We start from the raw sequence: 13,381 nt of genomic DNA, 5'->3' as shown, positions 1-13,381 counted from the left end.
ATGAAGTATATTTGTGTTTTGAGTGCCCATGTACACTGTAGAACAGGTCCAAAGGATACAGAGTATCCAGCTCTTTGTTCCTTGAACTAATTTTGTGCACACGGTAAGGACTGACCCTAACTGACAAATCGGTACAGCTCAACTTAGTTTTCTTTACTTGCAACAGAAACTTTACCCTTCTTATTTAAAAGAAATAGGAAAATGAACATGTCAGTGAAATTAGATTTCACTCAAGTTAGACTTCTCTCAATATTGATTTTAAGACTCCCCCCTCCCCTTCTTTCCACAGTTCATTTTTGACAGGCATCATAGGCAAAAAAACCCAGAAGACTGTTAATAAGAATCTCAAGTTCACAAAAAAAAAAAAAAAAAATTACACTGTCTTTTTTTCCATGTTGTGAAGTCACTGTGATACAGAGATAACCCATAATAACAAGCAAAAATTGCTAAGGGACTTCTCTCTGTAAGAGAAAATTTCCTGTTGTACAGGGGAAGACTTCAGTAGCTCCAGTTAACGTATGTGTGCTCACCAGAGATCCACAGCACAGACTCTTGTCACTTGCATGTGCGTGCACATGCATTCATGTATATTTAGATTACTTCAGCACTGCTGTAGCCAGAGCATATGGGAAAGGTTGACCCATTAGTATGCTTTGGCTCTGCCTCAGATCCAACAGAGACAGGTTGCTTTATGTTTTCAGCCTGCAACAAAGTAAGAATTTTCAGATATCATGGCTTAACGGCTAAAGTTTGATGAGCCCTTCGGCACATTTTAACACGAGCTGCTGAAAGCCACCCTTTCTTTCAGGATTTTTATTAGCTTTACAGATGTCTTTTCACCATTGCATATGCAGATCTAGACAGAAAAAGAACAAACCAAAAGTAGCCACAAAGTTCACTTGAATACTGAGAAGCTGATGAAGCATGAATCAATATCATAAAGTTCCAAACAGTTGGCAAGAACATTATTTAATAATATTTTTTAAAAAGAAAACTTTATAGATTGCTCAAAGTCAACAGCATATACTATGTTTTGAAATTATCCCAGTAGAATCAATTGCTTTTAATGTAGCTAAGCCTGTCCTCAATATTATGCACTAAAAATCCTCTCATCAAGAGAGTCCAAGTGTTTTCCAGGAGAAAAAGTCACCTGAAAGTCTTAAGGAGCTTGAAGTTTATAGCAATGTTTGCAGGTGGATCCAGCATCAGTAGAAGCACAGCACTAGTCTTGGTGAATGACTTGTAAAAGCACTGGTCACCATGTGGAATTTGTTCATTGTCAACTAAGTTCTCATTAAAATAATTTCAGGATTTGACTGGTTAGTGTTGTCAGCTTATTAAGATTTTAGCAAAAAAAAAGGACTTTTCTTCTGTAAATTTTAATAGAAAGAGTCTTTGAAATACCTTCCTTTCACACAATAATGGGATAGAACAGCATGACTTTCCTGCCTTCTAGGATCTGGTTTCGTGTTCATGTATCTAAGGGAATCTGATCCTAGCCATCAAGACTTAGTTTTCATTTGTGAAGCTGCCGAAGAAAAATTAGCTCATGGAAAATGTTTGGAATTCATCTTCTGAAATAAAATAAAAAAAAACTAAAACAAAAACTCAGGCAAGCCCAGGATGGCATTAACGATGTAAGTATACTACAGGTAACACAGCGTGCTTGTAAAGCAGAAGAGTGTGCCCACCGCTTAGGCTGATGACTGTTCTTACCATCAGTTACCATCTGCTTTCTGTTACCACCTTATGACTATGCCAAGTGCAGACCTGTGTTATGCATCTGTTCAATTGCAGCAGAACCATGGCAGCACACTGGGAGCTTTGCACGAGGGAGCAAGCATCTTGGGAGATGAACAGGTGCCTCATTCATCCACCTTCCAATGCTTGATGAATCAAGCCTTCAAATGTTGCCCCACCAACACATCTCTCATGCTAATGCCTTTAGTTATTCCCTACTAATGTCCAGAGTCCAGATCAATGTATATACCTGCTTTTTGTCATAAAGAGGATGTTACCACACCAGTCTTTAGAAAGGCAAGAGACGAAACGTGCCCCTGCTTCCCAAAGACTTCTGTCCCCAAGAACGCCACACCAGTGTTGTGCTGCTGCTTAACATAGAAGGTTTCAGGCAAGTTGAACTCTTCACAAGATAGCCATAGCTGACAAGTCTAAAACCAACATGGGCTCCTCCCTCATCCTTCCCTCCCACTCCAAATTAATCAACTGGAATACCTAGGTTTTGACATTATGATATGGCAATGACTGAAGTTATGCATGTACCTTCATTCATCCTCAGGCCACACACAATGAATTCACTGTGGTGAACACAAGATGCACCTAAGATACATCTACAGTTTAAGACAGTGAAACAGTTTCACTTCCTCCAGGCTGGGAAAGTCTTATGAAAAGATTTTGCCTTTCAAACCAGTACATGTGAAAAAATGACTACTTAGCAGCCAATAATTAAAAGACAATTACACACTGACAAGCAAGATTATAGCATTTCATTGACAGTTTTATATAAAAATGAAGACAGAAACCCAAAGAACTTCGCTATTATTATTTTAGTGCTAGACTCAGCACCCTTTTATTAACAGACATTTTCTTCAGTAGATATTAAATGTGATAGATGTCATGTTCTCAAGATACTGAAGGCTGCTTTTCTATCACTTGCAGATTAAGTTCAGCTGATCGTTGGCCAGATGGTGAGAAAGAGGGTGCGTAATGTGTTCTTGATCCGACTGACACAGATTATACTCTTCAAGCAGTAACTGAAGCACTTTGATATATCATTTCTTCATCCAGGGCCATGAGACAAGGAAGATTCCTTAGTTACATTGATGCTGCTTCCCTAGTAAACTGTATTTTATTAATTATTATGCAAGTCACAGAAGTCTATTTTAAGGGTCTTTGCTTTTATTACAGTACATATGGAGGAGGTTGTGACATTTGAATAATCTGTCTTCACCTAGGAGGTGTGTTTTCCTTTCAGTTTTGGTGGGTTTTTTTGGGGGGTTTTTGGGGTTTTTTTGTTTTTGTTTTTTTTAATAACCTCCTGAAAAATAATCAGGAGAATTGGAAGAGAATGAACTAGAATTATGCTGATAGGCATATGCGCTATGTTTAACAGTGCCCAAGGACGGTGCCATACTAAAAAAAGCATTAAAACCACACTTACAACAGGGTAAGCAAATCAAGTGAGAACATCCACGCATTTCATTTTCAGGTCAGCACACAGCTCCCATACTCTGCTCCTTCTTGTGCTAATGTTAATAGTCTAAGAGCTGAAGTAACCCTGGCATCATTCACCACTCCAGCTAGAACCCAGCTTCTGACTGCAGAGATCTCTTCAAGCCAGAGTAACGGAGGTGCGCAACTTCACTGTCTCGGAGGAACACAGTTACTATCAGACAGATGTTCCTCCTTCAGACATGCAGTGAAATGGATCCTATCGCAGGCAGCTAATATGCATTCTTCAGGATCTTAGAAACATTTGGCATTTTTTTCTGGCAGGCATCTCAGAAGTCAGTGAACAGATCCCAGCTGAAGAAATGTTTCAAGAAGCAATCAACAGATGTAGCCCACATCCTGATAGAGCATGCTTGACTGTTACCAATTAGTTGTGAGGCTTCTTGTTCAAAATACAACTCGTTGCATAGGCCTTCTTCAAGTTCTCTGCAACTGGATGGTTCAGACTGACAAAAATAGAAAGTCAAAAAAAGAAAGATGAGCTTAGAAAGCTCTGCAGAAAGATGAGCTTAGCTGGGGTAAGGGAGTATACCGCAGTTTTATATGAATCTAAGCCAACTTGATGAGATTCATTTCAAATAATCTCACATTCAGCTTTATGACAACTTGTGACCTCCAGGCCTTGCATCAGTAGGTGGTTCAAGTAGGCTGAATAAGGAGAAAAATCCATAAATGATTTGATTTTTCTAGCTCAGAGCTTTGGCCACATGCCCAGTGAGCTCTCAATTATTTTAAGTCATTCAGTTACAGCAATGAAAATATCTCCTCATTAATATGATAAGAACTAGATGTTTAAGTGCCAGTTTACAGTGTTAGGAAGGACAGAATATCACCAATTTGCTGACAGAAGAAACACTGGAAATCGACCTCTGCCCCTCCTCTGAACACGATCAAGATGATCTCATCAATGCCCAAAGCCATGAACAGGCTGCATTCTTACAGGAATATTTGGACTTAAAAATATTTACTTCCTGAACCAGTGGAGGACTTGATTGTACCTGTATTGTCAGCCAAACTGAGGTGAGCGGATTCCTGCCTTCAAGGCAAGGACACTAGTATGCGTGGTGACCATCATTATCAGCAGCACTAACACAGGTGGTGGTCAGATTACTAAGAACTTGGGCAACAGCAAGAGCCTCTCACAGGGAATCCTGGAATTTTCTCATGCTCAGTATTTTGTACCAGTGTTGGGGGGTTAAAAATCTGTAGACATCTTGCATCCTGTAGACCTTCCTGCTTCTCTCAACTTTGCACTGTCTACCTTTGCAAGACAACCATTGTGCCTTTTCTACAATTTCTGCCTATTTTGTGCCAGATTTCGAGTGACTGAAAGGTACGCTTCTATCTCAATGCCACATGTATTCATTTGATGCCAGTGGCAGCATGGACTTCTTTCTCTGCAAATTTGGGCACAGCTTATCTGATAAGTGATTGTAGCAGCAGAATCCTAAAATCAGCCTCCTTCTAGATATGATCTTAGGCTATTCCTAGATGTACTGTTCGACACTTGTGCCTCATGACTTGATCAGTATGCCTGTTGTCTTCTATTTCACAGGTATGTGAGACCACGTAATCATAAAAGCATGCTCATCTTTTAGGGGGATGAAACCAACACAGAATGGACAGGCCACAAAACCTGCAGATTTCAGTGCTCAAGGAAAGGCAAAGCCAGACAACTATTTAGGCAAGACAAGAATACAGTGACTCAAAGTTCTGAAGATTTAATAAGTTTTATGGTATGGTTTAGCTAAAACTAAGAACTAAGGACCTGAATTCTCACCGCATTTTCATTACTATAGGATATTATTAGCCAAAATAGGGGAGGAAAATAGTGGGTGCATTCTTTATAAGGAGTCATTAGCTGACACAACTGCAGCTGAAACTGCTATTTGAACAATTAGCACTGGTTATGTAAAACATGCAGGCACCTGTAAGGGGGTCTATTTTAAGAATACTTGCTTTAAGAGTGAAGATTTCTAACCATGATGTTCTTCATGCTTTCAGACAACTGCAGTTTCCCCTCATGAAGAAAAGCTTCCCTTCACCTTCTGCTAAAAAGATCCCCAAAGATATGTTAATTTTTCTTTAATGTATTATCTATTCTATCACCACAGCTGTCATACCTGCTTTTTCCTCAAGGACTGAAACAGTTGCAAATACTTTTCTGCATCCCATGATAAATTTTATTAATGACATCAAACACTGTTTCATGCTTTGACTTGTTATTAAGTTCTGTCGTGGTAGGGGATATTGCATTCCTTTGTGTAAGTTCTGTAATTTTTCTGAGTTTTGATAAGGCCATTAATCACAACATGACTATGCTAATCCAGACTATACTGGTGTCCAAGAGAATGCTAACAACAACTGCTCTTTAATAACCATTCTCCTTTGCCTAAAACTTACCTGTACAGATTTTTCTCTGCCTAGATAGTAGCCTTTTTTAACAAATATGGGAGATGAGGACTAAAGTAACACGGTTGTGTTTCAGTAAAATTTCTTCTGAAGAGTCAGGATAAGGCTGACCTTATGAGCTCAGCATCTCATTATGTCCTAACTGACCTCACATCCTAGTGACTTCACTGGCAGTTGAAAATATTCAACATCTGGCAATACTTGGACTTAAATGAGGCAAAGGCCTTGAAAATTCACAAATGAAAAGGAATATAAATAGCACTGAATTCTTTGCTGCTCTGTATGGTAGCCTGACACTGCAAACCTTCTGCTGACTGCAAGTACTTGTGCTCCCTGCATTTGCTAACCAAAATGCTGCCTTCTTTCAAAATAGCTTCTGAAAGGTCAACACCTACAGAAATCACCTTGCCAAAGAGCGCAGTCGAGCAGCATTTGGCAGGCTGCTCTTCTCATTTCGTATTTTGCTCTTCATTTATCTCTTGAATTTTTTGGGTTTTGCACTATTCCAATTGGGTAGTGAGTACTATTGAGAAGTACATTTCAAAATTATGTATTTTAGTATTATTTTATTCTGCACCTCACCACCCACAGAGGACATACATGTGCCTGTATACACATCCATATATAAAGCACAGGCACTGTGTTACATATGACCTGAAGCATTTCGAAATCCTCAAAAAAACCCTGAGGAATGTAGTATTGAGAAAGAAAACAGACTGAATCCATTTCCTTCTTGCAGCCGAGGTTTGCTTCCTTTCTAGCACCTACAGCCACCTACTTTATTTTAGATACCTGAAATACAGAGATTACCTATCCCTAGATGAAGTGCACTCAGCACTTTAAAACCCAGCAGCTGTTAACTGCAGCGGGGTACAAAAGGAGCCCTTTGCGTTACACCTGCATACAGCCAGCCTACTACAGGCGATCGTCTATAAGCAAGGCAGTAGAATTCCTAGGAGTCCAATTCCTTTCCTAAGCCAGCTAGGTGTTTAACACAGTGTCTGAACACAGGTCAGAACAAGTCTTTGCTTGACTTAGAACCCGTCCTCTACGGCAGCCCACAGCAAATAGCCCAGAAAGAGCACATAGGGAGCACAAAACAGTATTATTTTTTTCTCCAAAATATCGTTCCAGCCTCCAGAGATTTACAGTGGACAGAGTTCCCAAGTCAAAGGTGGTGCTCTGGTGTCCTACAGCCCTGACTGAATCTCCCAGAACTACAGGAAATTATTGAAGTAACCTGAAATGCAGAGAAGACCCAACCCTTGACAACTGAGTTCAATCCATACGCACAGAGTAGCTTCTCTCCTTAGTTCTGTTTCTGTCTCCCAACCTTCCACCATCTGACGCATCTAGTTGTATTAGAGGATAGTCAGAAAGCATTCTCCAGCAACCACCTCAGTCGCCCCTCTTCCATCTTAGTCTGATTATGCCTTGTTCAGAGGGCAACGTTTAGGGCACATACGCATGTCTGAATGCAGGAACTGCCTACCCCAGGCTATGCATGTCAGCACTTTTTCTAGAACTGGCACCCAACAAGGAGCAAACTCAGGAGGATTTCTGGTAGACAGTTCAGCTCTCTGAGTCGACTCACTGCAGAGTCAGCCATGCATTGGAGCCATTGCAAAGGAGAGGGCAAGACTGTATGGTGATGAGCAGCGACAAAAGCCACAGCAGTAAAAAGTTCAGCTTCTGTGGCACTGTGCTGACTCGACTGCTCTGTAACCTGGCTACTTCTTCATATACTAGGCATGAGGAAAACAAGCTCTCCCCATCAGGGGTGGGTGTAAATTACATGGCAATCTCAGGTACTAGGTTACAAATAAAGCTATGGTTGACTTTTTGGGTGTGAAAAGGTGTGCTTTTGCAGGTACAGCGTCAGCTATGGGTTTACAGCAAGACAAGAAGTGCACTCATGATGTACGTTTATCGCACAAGTCTGTAACAGTCAAGTGATTTCAGTGCTCTCTTATGGAGTAAGTATTACAGCTTACTGTGCTTGGAAACAGGCAATATAATTTCCCAAGTTTAAGTAAACTCTATTAGTTACCCCACATTTAATTTTTCTTCAAGGAGCTCCCTAATACCAGCTCATTTTAGAAGTCTCCAGATAGCGAGCTCTGGTTTTGTGAAAGGGAGGAGGAAAACATGTTTGTTTTGCTTCATTGTACAATAAAGCTTAGTATTAAATTGCTTTTTAACTATTAATAGTAGTCACACATAATGTACCTAGCGTTTAATAGTACAACAGTTAAAACACAGATCCTTCTCTGGTTCTCTTATGGCTCATGTGACTGGAAACAGTATTAGGTGTTCTGCCCATGAAAGAGTAAAAACGTCCTTCCTGCAGTATTTCATGAAGCTATCTCTTTGATAAAGTATAAGTAATACTATGATAGACTTAAGTTACACTAAGAGTAGGTGATCCAAAAGACAGGAACAGAAGTCACCTGGACCTAGATGCCAAAGGGCTTGGCCTAACACACTGGGGAAGGACTCAGATCCGAACATCCCTATTCTTTGTGTGAAACTTCAGTGCAACTATTAAAACATAAGCCTATAACTAATTGTATACAGTAACAGGAAAACCAACTTAAAAGATGGTATGTGCAGATCTCCCAGAAATACAGGAAATTATTAAAGTAACCTGGAATGTAGAGAAGACCCAACCCTTGACAACTGCTAGGTTAACCAGAATCAAGATGTTCTCCATATTGTTATTCCTCTGGAACGTTAACCTCGCTAAGTATTTATACATTTTGGAAATCTGCCCATCAGTTATGCAGTTCATGCTTTCATAGCAGCAACAACATCAAAAAAAGAGAGAGAAAGAAAACCCTGAGCATATTCTTTTATTTAGAGAAGTATAAGTGTTTATGATAGCATAGTACTCTTTCTGGAAGTCAAATCACCGAAAGCTACACAGAATCAAGAAGAGATTACCATGACTGATCCTCCTCTCATTTCCTTTTCAGAGTAATAAAACACGTGCTCTTTAGAACTATTTCTTACATTCAGAAAAAAGAAAGGGTACAGACCTTTCTGAACAGACCTCAGAAACCTTTTCAGTTCCGAGACCCCATCCCCAGGTACCCACGCAATCTATGAATAAAACCAAGAGGATCACACAGTGACAGAACATGCAAGTGCTAGAACATACTTTTGTGAATATGAGATTTACTCGAACATAAGCTAGAATTAGAAAAATAGCAGATGGCCCATTGCAGCACCACTGAAATTCCAACAGCTTGTTTTGAAATGTTGAGTTAATTCTTAAAATAAGGTTTTAGAGCTGGAATAGACTCTCTAGGGATGACAGGAAACTTAGTTCAGACACAGCCACTCAGATTATTTTCAAAAATTGACTGGACTCCATTAGCTAGACGCATTTTTTGGCATTTTCTTCATATCAGAAGGCTGCTTTAGGTGTTCCTCTGGCAATCATAACTGAAGATTTTTTTTTTTTAAGCTATCCTCACTTTAGACCAGTTTGTCCTGCCAGGCTTGAAAGAACTCCTCACATCCTCCTCCCCAGCCCTTACCATCAAAGTTGCCTTTACTTCAGATGTAATTTCATAACCTCATTCCCACTCTGCTGTGGGTCCCTACATTTGGAAGCAAGATCCCTCATAAAGACTAAGGCATAATATTACTTTGCCTTCTAGGCCATATCTACATTAACGAAGAGGACAGAGACAGGAATAAAACTACTACGGACGGAGATGCCTGGGTTTAGCGTTGTTGGTAGAGACTGAATTCACCCAGTTCCCCACAGGCTTCCTGCTAAGTCTGAACCACCTAGTCAAACTGTCCACCAAGAGTTTCTTCTCTTTCTTGTGAGAAACAAACCTCTTTTAGGAGTGAGGGGAAGAACCTAACCTTCCATACCCAGCCTTCTCCTCTCTCAAGTCTGCTAAAGAATTAAAAGTGAACAGGATAGAAGCTCTTTCCTCCCCCAGGAAACACTTTTCCCCACATACTACCACCAGACAAATTCAAGATACTTCAAAAACCACCCTGGGCATGTTGATAGTACTATGTCTTTGTGTAAGGACAAACAACACAGGAAAGCTTTGCTTTGAAGCTGTGATCAAGTGCTTTTTGTTACTCTTAAAAATCGAAGCATTTATGTTGTCAATCCCTTCAAAAGAAGCTTGCTTACGGCTTTAAAGCAAAGGGGCATTAAAAATGGAAGCCGAACCCAGAATCCTAGACTAGAAACCACATGCAGCACTTTGAGTTTAACGTGGGCTGTGCTCATACACGGTGCAAAAGTACTGTTTCAAGTGCTCAGAGACTTACGAAGTTGAAAGCGCGGGGCTGGTCCCTCCCGCCGGGCGCCGCACCGCGATACCGCGGCCGCCTCCCCGCTCCCAGTGGAGCCGCGGGCTCCCTGAGGCGGCGGCGCGAGGCAAGGCGGGACGCCCGCCCGCCGGCGCCATCTTGCGGCCCTCGTCCGGGTTTACCGGCGCCGGTATGACGGACCGTTGCTAGCGGCAGCCTTCCCGCACAGCTCCAGGCGTGCGGAGGCTGAGGTGCCCGAGCCCCGCGAAGGCTGCCTGGCCGCTCTGAGGGCGGGCCAAGAAAGCACGGCGCCTGGGGGAGTTGCAACAGCGAGGGCAGCAGGCAGCTGCCGCGTCCTCTGGGCGCTACGCTCTTGCCGCCTCGCGCACACCGCCTCGCTCCCCGGCCGCGCACCGCTGGGGCTGCAGCAGCCTGCCCCGACAGCAGAGGAGAGCCGCACCCCGCTGCCCTTGGCCCGTTGCAGAGAGAAGTCCCGACCACAAAAGCAGTATCAATATTTAAAAGCAAATCACTCTACTTTCACTCTAGGGATTAAAAGAGAGTTGATCCTACTGCCCCCCATAATTAGGAGTAGCATTAAAGGGCTTCTAGCCTCATCACCTACCAGCATCTTCTATGGGCTGCGCAGCTGCTTTCTCTCCTCTGAAATCGGATGTGACTCCATATTTCTGGGTCAAAAACGTCCTTCTGGAGTTCCAGGCAAAGCAGCAAGACCTCCAACAACCATCTCTTTCAAGACCACACTTCCTCTTGGAGCAAAGGCAATGGAGCCCTTCCTCAGGCGTTGCCTTGTGCCCAGCACAGGGGCAGCACAGAAAGTTCTGGCAGCGTGGGGCCAGGTGGGCCCGGCCATTAGCCCAGTGCCGGCCCCTCCCCACGGAGGCTCAGCTGGGCTCCCCTGCACACAGGTGCATGCGCTTTGCTGGATATCCCTAAGCAAACACGAAGCACGCAATTTAACTTAACTGCAGGTGAATGCAAAGCAAAAATAAATTTGTTTTTTCTCTAGGGCAGTTGTTGAAGTCAGGGCTTTGAGCACTCCACAAAATGGTCCTGTAGAGACAATACAGTTTGTCTGTATAGACTAAGTGTCATTAACATGGTAATATTGCTTGTTACTTCCAGAGAGTTTTAAGGCTTTCCTCCTCAAGTTTCTTGCCGTCCTGGTCCCATACTGGACTCTATAATTTGTACATGCGTTTTCTTTTTTTTGTGTTTCACTGTAGATGCAGATTTGTCATAGTCAGTATTTCTTAAGGTACAGCTTTTTCAGCAGACAGTCAGCAAGACTAACATTAAAGTCTGGTCACAATTTCCATTACAAACCCTGGTTTCCAGAATCTTACTACCCTTGAATAAAAATGCCCTGCATGCAGAAACAAAACTCTGCAGAAAGCAATTAAAGAACTAAAACAGAGGCACAGTTTTGCACCTACTGCCACTGGTTCTATGAACCTATTTCCACTTTTCACCAGTCGGTAATCTGACTCTTTAAAAATCGTGTTTTCCCAGCACAGAGCAGACACATTGTGCGGATGACGTGTGAGCGCCTATCGTGAGGGACTGGCAGCTGCAACCAAACCCTGGCATCTGCTCTTGTGCAGCAGGGATGGGACGGTTTGTACTGTTTAAACAAACATGCTAATGAAGGTTTGTTTTAGAAAAAATGAGAAGCATTTGAGCACCCTGAACATTAAATCCTCATTTAATGGTGGGAAATGTTGTATGTCCTTTCAACAGCCAGGCACAATGCCGCAACTTTAACAAGCTACTTCATTTTCTCTCTAACACCTAAATGTATGTAATGGACGTACGGTGCTGTATCACCCTCAGCTGGGAATTGCTTTAACTTTATTGTTTTCTGTCACAGTCTGGATGCTCTTCCAATGTTTTAGTGATTGTGAAAGATCAGTAAAGAAGGATTACTTTGAAACTCCTTGTAAAGGAAAGAATTCGCGAGGGAACTTGAAACAACAGTAAACCTGAGACCTATTGTACAGCACAAAAGATCTCATGAGAAGGGGAGAAAGCCTTTCAATTGTGAAAAATAATGAGAGAGAGATGCCACTGCAGAACTACTGCTGGAAGATATTTAAGAAAGAATCAGAAAAGATAAGTACCCAGCTTTTGGGCAGCATTGTGTTCCAAGGGTCCCATCCTTGTGGATCGATACGGTACTTATTGTCGGCAGAGATTACGAGTTACGTCTGGTGCTGTTACAATGGACATCTCAAATGCATTTTCACCAGTCTTTCCTTCTGAATTAAAATTGGTGTGCAAAGGCTGTGGTCCGAATTGAACAGGAACATAAGCAGCACAGTACTATGCATTTCCAACACATTAATGATGAACAAGGATCCTTTGGGCACAGTTTCATCACATCCACGAGGCCAGTGCTGGCCCAAGGGGCAGTACCACTCTGCCTACTAGACACTTCCATCCTGTCTCTGGTTCTAATATCAACATTTGTCAATTGACCTGTCAGTAACATTTTTTTTTCTTGTTGAGTTTCACCATAATGCAACATAAAGGATAGAAGTAGCATACAGGAGGCGAGTGGGAACTAGGCCCCAGCTTTTAGCAGTAGCACAGAAGCCAGCTGTGAAACTGCACTAGATGCCTAGAAAACAGGAAGCAACATTTGTCAAGGCAGATGGCACCTAGTGCAGCTGGGAAAAAAACCTAGCAGTTTCAAACACTCAAGCCCTTCTTCAAGAAACCTTTCTGCTGAGGAATGGATTTGCCAGTCAGTTTAACATTGAGAAAGGCAGTTACCTGTCAAAACCAACCGAACAAAAACTTTGAAAAATTTTTGGGCAGAAAGTGAAAATGACCCCACAGCATGGCAGCTGGATGACCTGTTTGTAAGACCAAGTCCCATTTCTGTTGCAATTCGTATTATTTTATATATACAGTGAAAGTATTTCAACTGGAGAATACAGAAAACTTGCAGCAGAATATTCTTGATCCTATTTACTAACATACTCTGCTGAGAGACTCAGATTCTGTCTCCAAATTGGATGGGCAAGTGAATTAAGCCTCTCTTTTCTTCTTATACTAAGCAGGTGAAACAAGCTTGTGCTATTCAGTGCCTATTGGGTGTTGCCACCTCCCTTGTGTTTCCAGGAGGGCTGTACAAGTGGAAAATATATAACTTGTAAAACTTGAAACAGCTTTGATTTGGTAGAAGTGCCACGATGTTCGAGCCATAAGCAGTTTTTCACATGAATAGTGACTGAAACTTAGTGGATCCTGACCTCGACTGGGTTAGGTGGCAGCTACTGTCTCATAGGAGAAAGCTCTTAGGAACAGTCTAAGTGCATGAACCTGTTCTCTCAGCTACTGAATTTCTTCTCTTGCCTGTCCTCAAGGTTATTCAGTTCCTCTTTATCATACTATAATTCTCTTGCAC

General features: G+C 42.0%; 1 protein-coding gene across 2 annotated transcripts in view; it reads right to left on the bottom strand.

Annotated features, from left to right (window-relative positions):
* GALNT18 (polypeptide N-acetylgalactosaminyltransferase 18) overlaps positions 1-10,779 on the bottom strand; it is a 279,026-nt gene extending 268,247 nt beyond the window's left edge. The window contains exon 1 of one of the 2 annotated variants that reach the window (XM_087744745.1): positions 10,574-10,779. The gene's annotated coding sequence lies outside the window, so the exon portion shown is untranslated. Of the gene's footprint in view, positions 1-9,966; positions 10,002-10,573 lie in introns of those variants that run through there. The other variant, XM_087744755.1, reaches the window with a different exon arrangement.
* Positions 10,780-13,381: the final 2,602 nt, after the last annotated feature.

This window comes from Nipponia nippon, unplaced genomic scaffold (assembly GCF_047370975.1).
Source record: "Nipponia nippon isolate SJK-2023a ecotype South Korea unplaced genomic scaffold, ASM4737097v1 scaffold_10, whole genome shotgun sequence".
Taxonomy (NCBI): Eukaryota; Metazoa; Chordata; class Aves; order Pelecaniformes; family Threskiornithidae; genus Nipponia; species Nipponia nippon.
Note: the sequence above shows the minus strand (reverse complement) of the source record. Positions and strands in the feature narration are given on the sequence as shown.